We start from the raw sequence: 7472 nt of genomic DNA, 5'->3' as shown, positions 1-7472 counted from the left end.
GCTTCTAGTGAGAGACCCTGACTCAAATACAAGGTGATGGTGCCTGAGGAGGAATGGCACCCCAACGTTGCCCTCTGGTCTATAAACACATATACACATGTATGTACACTTATACACACCCCTCACACATATGAGGGAGGGATGGAAGGGGGGGGGGAGAATGAATATCCTTTGGGTAAGTACAATTCACTGATACTGTGTTTTCTAAATCTGTTCAGATGAAGGCCAGACATCAGTTCCCTAAGGAAAACCTTTTCTTGTGACTTCTTGGATTCTTTCTGGCAGTGATGTACCTCTGTATCACTGTGAGGACCTCAGGCAGTCATAGGTCTAGGATAGAGTTGGTAGCAGCACTAAATTTTTATTCAATTGAACATTCACTGAGCACTTTTCATTAGTGGGCACTGGTTATGCCTGGATTGATAATAAGGACTCCCCACTCCAGGCATAATGGTGCCTATCTGTAATCTTAGCACTGGGGGTTGGGGGAAGTAGAGTCAGGAGGATCAGGAGTTCAAGGTCATCTTTTTCTAAATCTCAAGTTCATGTGAGAGACGACTGCCTTTAAAACAAAACAAAACAACAGCATGATGGAATGACTGAACTGACTTCTAAAAGTTTCCTCTGAACGCCATGTGTGGCACATGCTCACCTGCACTTACACACGCGCAAATAAAATAACCATACTAAATACAACAACAGTCCAAATTTCAACAAGAACAAGCAAAAAACTCAAATATAAACAGAATAAGAAGAGCCCAGGACAGCACAGGGCAGACAAATACACAAAAAGCAATAACATAATTTATAAAATGGAGGTATTACAAAGGAACCACTTGAGGATTCTTTCTTGTGGGGGGGAGAGAGGTTTAATGAGCTATTTCAATGGTGTCTAAAGGTCTCAACGGGAGTTCAAGTAAGCATACTAGTTTCACTTAGCCACCTCAGGGTATTTTTAGAATAGAAAAACTAACATTTTGAGGTAGCTGCGAATATTATTTCATACAGTTCAAGTTCATGTTTGTTATGTATTTATTAGAGTGCTAGGTAGTGAAATGAAGTGCTTCTCTTTTCATAGAACAAAGAACTTATTGTTTAACTTCGTTACCTAATACCATATTTCTTGGCCAACCCTGATTTCAGTCCCTATAGGAATATGGCCAATTTCAGCATTACTATAGATGTCCACATCTCTAGCAGAAATATTTAGGAAATTATCCTATTTGTCACCCAGATCATCCAAACATACTGAAAGCAGGCTGTGGAATATACTACTAGATTGACAAACATTAAGAGTGCCAACTCTAGGAAGAAGATAATTTTAAAACTCTTCTTGGGGGCTGGCAAGATGACTCACAGAAAAGGAGCTTACCACCAAGCCTGATAACCTGAGTTTGTTCACTGGGCCCTGTAGCACAAATAATAAAAACCCAGAAACAGATATTGGGGTTCAAACTGAAGATCAGAAAAGCAAAGCAGCCAAGCCACTAAAAAGATCTTACCTCTACCAAGACTCAGACAAACAAAGGGGCAATCTTGCAATATACTCCAACCTCAGACAACCTTTATATTCCTCTCTTCTGCCCGGCCACATCACTCCTCTTTCCACTCCCCTAGTATGGGGATTAACGGCATGTGATCCCAAGGGCTGGGATCACCTTTGTGTGAGCTCTGTTTTTCTTTTAGGCAGATTCAATCTTGTGTGGCCCAGGGTAGCCTTGAACACACAGAGATCCATCCAGCTCTGTCACCTGAGTCCTGGAATTAAAGGACTCCACTACTCCCTAGCTTGTATGGCTGACTAGTATGGATACTTTGCCCTCTGATCTTCAAGCAAGCTTTTCTTACTTTGCCCTCTGATCTTCAAGCAAGATTTTCTTATTAAAAGACAAATAATATACCACTATATTTTCCTCTTTTCTAAAATAAAAAGAAAGGTATAACTAATATAATAAAAACTATATACAATAAGTATAATAACTATATACAATATATAGGGAATAAACACATAAACTGTTTAGTCCATTTGCATTTGACAAATTCAGAGGAAATATTCCATTATCTATCCTATTTTAGTGAGCCTAAAATCATCTACCTAATTTATTTTCTGTCATAACTTGCTTTCTGTGTCTAGTAAACAAGAAAATTGTAACTATCTAGTCTTCAACTCCCTCAGAGACCCAAGAAGGAAATAATATTAACTGAGTAAGCAGGAAATGCAAGTAAGCAACTTCCAAAAAATGTGAGAAATGATAGAAATAGCTGGTTATCTGGAAAGTCACCCAAAGTTCCTCTGCAACATTGGGGCATACATCTTCAGCCTAAAGGCCTAGAATATTTGACAGACTTTTCTATGAAGCAGGATTTTTGAAAGAGTGTCCTTCCTTGTCTTCAAAAGGTTTGACATTTACTCTTTTTTGTGTCCTGCTTGTCCCATTAAGACAGCATACTGTCAGCAGTCGGGGCAAGGGCATTTTCTTGTCCAAGGACTTCCTTTTTCCACAAAGAAAGTAAATTCCATATGCAGTTTCTTTGATGTCCATTATCTTCTCTAAAGTAGATTGGTGATGCCAGGAGCAGACATGTCTCATTGGCATAAAGAAAAGAGACTATGTTATTAAAATATTTTAATGCCATATTCTGTTGATCTCTGAAGTGTTTGAAGATGATCTATCTAAAATATATCTTTGTTTGACCTTGAAAACATACTTAATGTGATTACAAGTTCAATTATAAAAGGTGATTAACTACTCACCTGCATTTACTTATTATCCTAAATAGTTGATATTAATAATTTGCAAGAACTATTAATTTGCAATACATTGTTAAAAGAGTTGTACAAATACAATACCTTGAACAAGAATAGAAATATAAGTATAGTATGTTCTAACAAAATTAATCTCAAGTTTGTATCAATATACAAAATTTGTATAAAATATACAAAAATCCAGTCCAATGTAAAACATTTAAAACTGATAGTTGCTTTAAAAGTAGATTTATTAATCTACCTTTTTATTTTATCATATCTATATCCTCCCTTTTTCTTTTCAGAGTAGATTCAAATTTATCCTTTTATCCTATTATGTCTATATCTCCCTTCTTTTCAAAACAAGAGCCTTGAATCTCATTTCCTTTGATTAGCTAACCATTCCTTTGTTTAGCTAATAACAACTTGTAACTAACCCCTCTAAACAATGACAAGTATCCATAACCCATTGAAAGACCAAAAACCACCCACCCCGCCTCTTGGGAATGTGGGCATCATATTCTTAAATTTACTTCCTGCTGTCTGGGCGTAATGGTATCTTTAGGGGATCCTGAAAGAAAACATTTGTATTAATTGTCAAGTCTTGGAAGAGGTAGTTGTATTATTTTTTTGTCTGGTCTCTGTGTAATGGGAAAGTGCCGGGCTTTCTCAAGTCCTGGCTAGAGTAGTCTGTTAGACTGGATCATCTCAGTTAGCCACCTCGAAATTGTTTTGAGCAGTTTGTAGTTCAAAACTGACCTTTAGGTGGTGCTTTTCAGTTTTAATGGTGTTATCATAGTCCTGGAGGAATTGTCTTTTTGGGGCCCCATCTGCTTTTGGAGACTTCAAAAGTTGCTGTTAGCCGTGCTCATGGTTCACTGCAGAAAACTGGTACTTAAACCTAAAGTCATATACAGTAAGATAGATGAAACCTTTTTCTAAAATTAGTTAGTACTCTATATTACCATTAATATCAACACAAAAAGTTTAAAATGTATATATGTATGTGTGTATGTATGTATTAATCTTATAAAATTTATACTTTAAGAAAAGCTGTTAGAGTCAATATAAAACCAAAAGATTATGAGATTAGTGGTAATAAATAGTTCTTAAATATTTTTCTTCTGTCCCATAGTAGGTGACTCTTCTGACATGAGGCAGAGATTTTGGATTTCACTTTAGAGAAGGAAAGAGCCACACTCCAATTCCAAAGCCAGCTTTCATTTTTGAATTAGACTAGACGACAGAAAGACCATTTGTATTATATGTCTGTAGAGAATAGCAGAAACAAACATTTGGGAAGATTTACAAATTTTTATCCTGTTAAAAATGTTATATACCAACAGGTTAGTTAACTCTTTTTCTTGAGACATTTTTTTTTCTGAATAATTTGTCCTTTTCTTCATATGTCTCATTTGCCCAGTGATCTGTAGATTTCTTAGCTGGATATCTTTATTCTCTGAAAAGACAAAAATAAAACATTTTCCCAACCGTAATTTTGGGGAGATTTTCTTTTGACAAGTTATATCTTATAAGATGAAAAGCACTTATTAGTTTATTTTGTTTGTTTGTTTTTGTTTTTGTTTTTTAGTTTTTCGAGATGGGGTTTCTCTGTAGCTTTGGAGCCTGTCCTGCCCAGGCTGTCCTCAAACTCACAGGGATCTCCCTACCTCTGCCTCCCAAGTGCTGGGATTGAAGTTGTGCACCACCACCACCACCCGGCATGCATTTGTTAGTTTGATAGGCTAGTTTAGATTAAATTGCCATACTGTTTGATGAACTATCATCTCTTCTAATTAAGAGGTCTCTCTTGTTCACATGGAATCTTTATCAATTTTGATAGTATCCATAGCCTTTCTTCTACTGTGGAAACAAAAGCAAAACCACTTCCCCAACATAACACATGTCCTGGTTTCCATTTTGTGGTCAGTACATCTTTAAAGTCTATTGGCTGATTTCATTCTGTAGTTTTCTTCTACTATCCAATGTCTCTCCACAGCTGTTGTTCCTTTCTTTTAGCATTTAGAAAATTCAAAGTTAATAAAGCATTATGAATTTATTTATTTATTTATAATAAAGCATTATCCTTTAGTATTTGATTTGATCATTCAATCACTGCCTGGCCTATAAGATTGTGTGGTATACCTGTAATATGCTTTATATTATAATAAGCAAAAAAAAACTGTTTTATTTTTTTAGAGACATGTGCTGGAGCATTGTCTATCTTTATTTGTACAGGTACACCCATGATGGCTATAACTTTGAGCAAATGTGTGATCATCAAATCAGCCTTTTCCGAGCTCAAAGCAGTTGCCAATTGAAAACCTGAATAGGTATCAAAGGTGTGGTGTATATATTTTAGTTTTCCAAATTCTACAAAATGGAACACATCCATCTGCCAGATTTCATTCCTTTGAGTACCCTTTGAGTTACTTCTTGCAGGTAGTGGTGTTCAGTTGTATAAAGAACAAGTAGAACATTTCCTCATAATTTCTTAGTTTGTTGCCATGTGATAGAAAAGTCTTTTTTTAGACCTTTGTTATTGACATGATGCTTTTTATGAAATTCTGAGACCTTTAGCACATTTCTGATCAACAATTGATCAATTTCTGCATTACTTGTGCTAGAGGACCTGGCAGATCCGTATGGGATCAGATGTGTGTTATGTATATGGGATGATTCCTCTTCCTGATTATATCCTGTAACTGAATAAATAATAAAGACAATTCTGTATGATCTGGTATAAATTCAGTGATGTCAATATGCAAAACACCCCTTTCAGCATATTGTGAATCAGTAACAATGTTGAGAGTTGTTTTTTTTAAATCTCATAGTACTGTGAGAATAGCATATAATTCTGACTTTTGGACAGTATCATAATGGCTTTGATCCACTTTACTGAAATTTTCTGATCTGTAATGCCTTTCTTGATTTATTTGCATCAGTATAGAACATAGAGGTTCCAGTAGTGTGTACAATGCAAGGGAGGATCCAATTAGTTCTCTTTATAAGCTGAATTCTCTTGTTTTGGGGATAGTTGTAAATCTCTCTCAAAAAATTGCTAGAAGCTCTTTGCCAGGGTTTCCTTTTTTCCCACAATTTGTCAATTTCATCATTATTAAAATGTACTATAATTTCTGCTGGGTCCATTCCTGTTAATTGATGAAGTCTCAGTTTTAACTCAGAGAACTTTCTACATAAAGTTTTAATTTTTTACTCAGTTTATGTGGTAAAAGATCCATTCTAAGATAATATCTTCTGTAGGTACACAGGTCTTTTTCCCTTTTCTTCCTGGCGATTCGCAGGGCCGTTTGACCTCTGGCACACTGGAGATTCTGCACTAGCACTGGCTTGAGGGTACAGTTTAGAAAGAACTTGGCTCTCTTTTGTTATGGTGATTCCACCTGTTAACATGCCTGGCTCCCCCAGCTGATTCTGCCTGAGGCGCCGGGCACCTGTCATCCTATTCCACTGCTCCTGATGGGAGGGGGCCATGCCCTTTTGCCCCCGTTGCCCACTAATATAAATACCCGACTTGAGTTTAATAAAGTGGCCATTTACTCTTTGGTAAGTGAGCAGGTCTCTTTGTGTGTGTCTGTTTAAACCCTTAGGACAATTGTCCATTCTCGTGGACTCATATCAGGAAAGCACGCACCTGAATCGGGCCTGGGTATCCACAGAAAAGTGTGGAGGCTAACAATCTTCCCTCTGCATTAAAATTTCTGTAGGGGAATGTTTGGAGGGTAATACAACCAGAATGCAGTTAAGATTCGGACCCACATGATCCACATGTGCCTTCTGGAATTCCTCTTCAATCAAAGTCATTTCTCTCCCAGTTTCGGTTGATAATTTCCTGGGACTATTAAGTCCTTGTGTCCATCTAAAGTTTTGTTTAAATTAATTTAAAGTTTACTAGGTTTTATCCCAATTGTATTCTGTAGATGGAAAATGTCTCATAACAATCTTTGGAAGTCATTAAGAGTCTGAAATCAACTCTCCTATATTATACCTTTTGGTGTCTAATTTTTTGTAAATCTATTTTATAACCTAAATAATTAATAGAATCTCCTCTTTGCGCTGGGTGGTGGTGGCACACGCACCCAGCACTCGAGAGGCAGAGGCAGGCGGATCTCTGTGAGTTCAAGGCCAGCCTGGTCTACAAGAGCTAGTTCCAGGACAGGCTCTAAAAAAACTATAGCGAAACCCTATCTCGAAAAATAAAAATAAAAAACAAAAACGAGGGGCTGGAGAGATGGCTCAGTGGTTAAGAGCATTGTCTGTTCTTCCAAAGGTCCTGAGTTCAATTCCCAGCAACCACATGGTGACTCACAACCATCTGTAATGAGGTCTGGTGCCCTCTTCTGGCCTGCAGACATACACACAGACAGAATATTGTATACATAATAAATAAATAAATAAATAAATAAATAAATATTAAAAAAAAACAAAAATGAAAGAAAGAAAGAAAGAAAGAAAGAAAGAAAGAAAGAAAGAAAGAAAGAGATTCCTGTGTCTGTGCTGAGGAGTTCCATCCAGCAGGGTGAGTGTGTGCTATCTGGGGTGGACTGTCCTGGAAGAGATCACAGCCCCCCACCCCAGCTCCTGCTGCAGGGTCTTCTGTGTTCCACTCGACCCAGACCTACCCCCATGATCGCCCTTTTGTCTCCAGTGATCTTGGACTACCAGATGTCCTTATTTCAGTGCTGAGGAGTTCCATTCAGAGGGC

Source organism: Myodes glareolus, chromosome X (assembly GCF_982192425.1).
Source record: "Myodes glareolus chromosome X, mMyoGla1.1, whole genome shotgun sequence".
In the NCBI taxonomy this organism is placed as follows: Eukaryota; Metazoa; Chordata; class Mammalia; order Rodentia; family Cricetidae; genus Myodes; species Myodes glareolus.
This window is presented reverse-complemented; position numbering follows the sequence as displayed.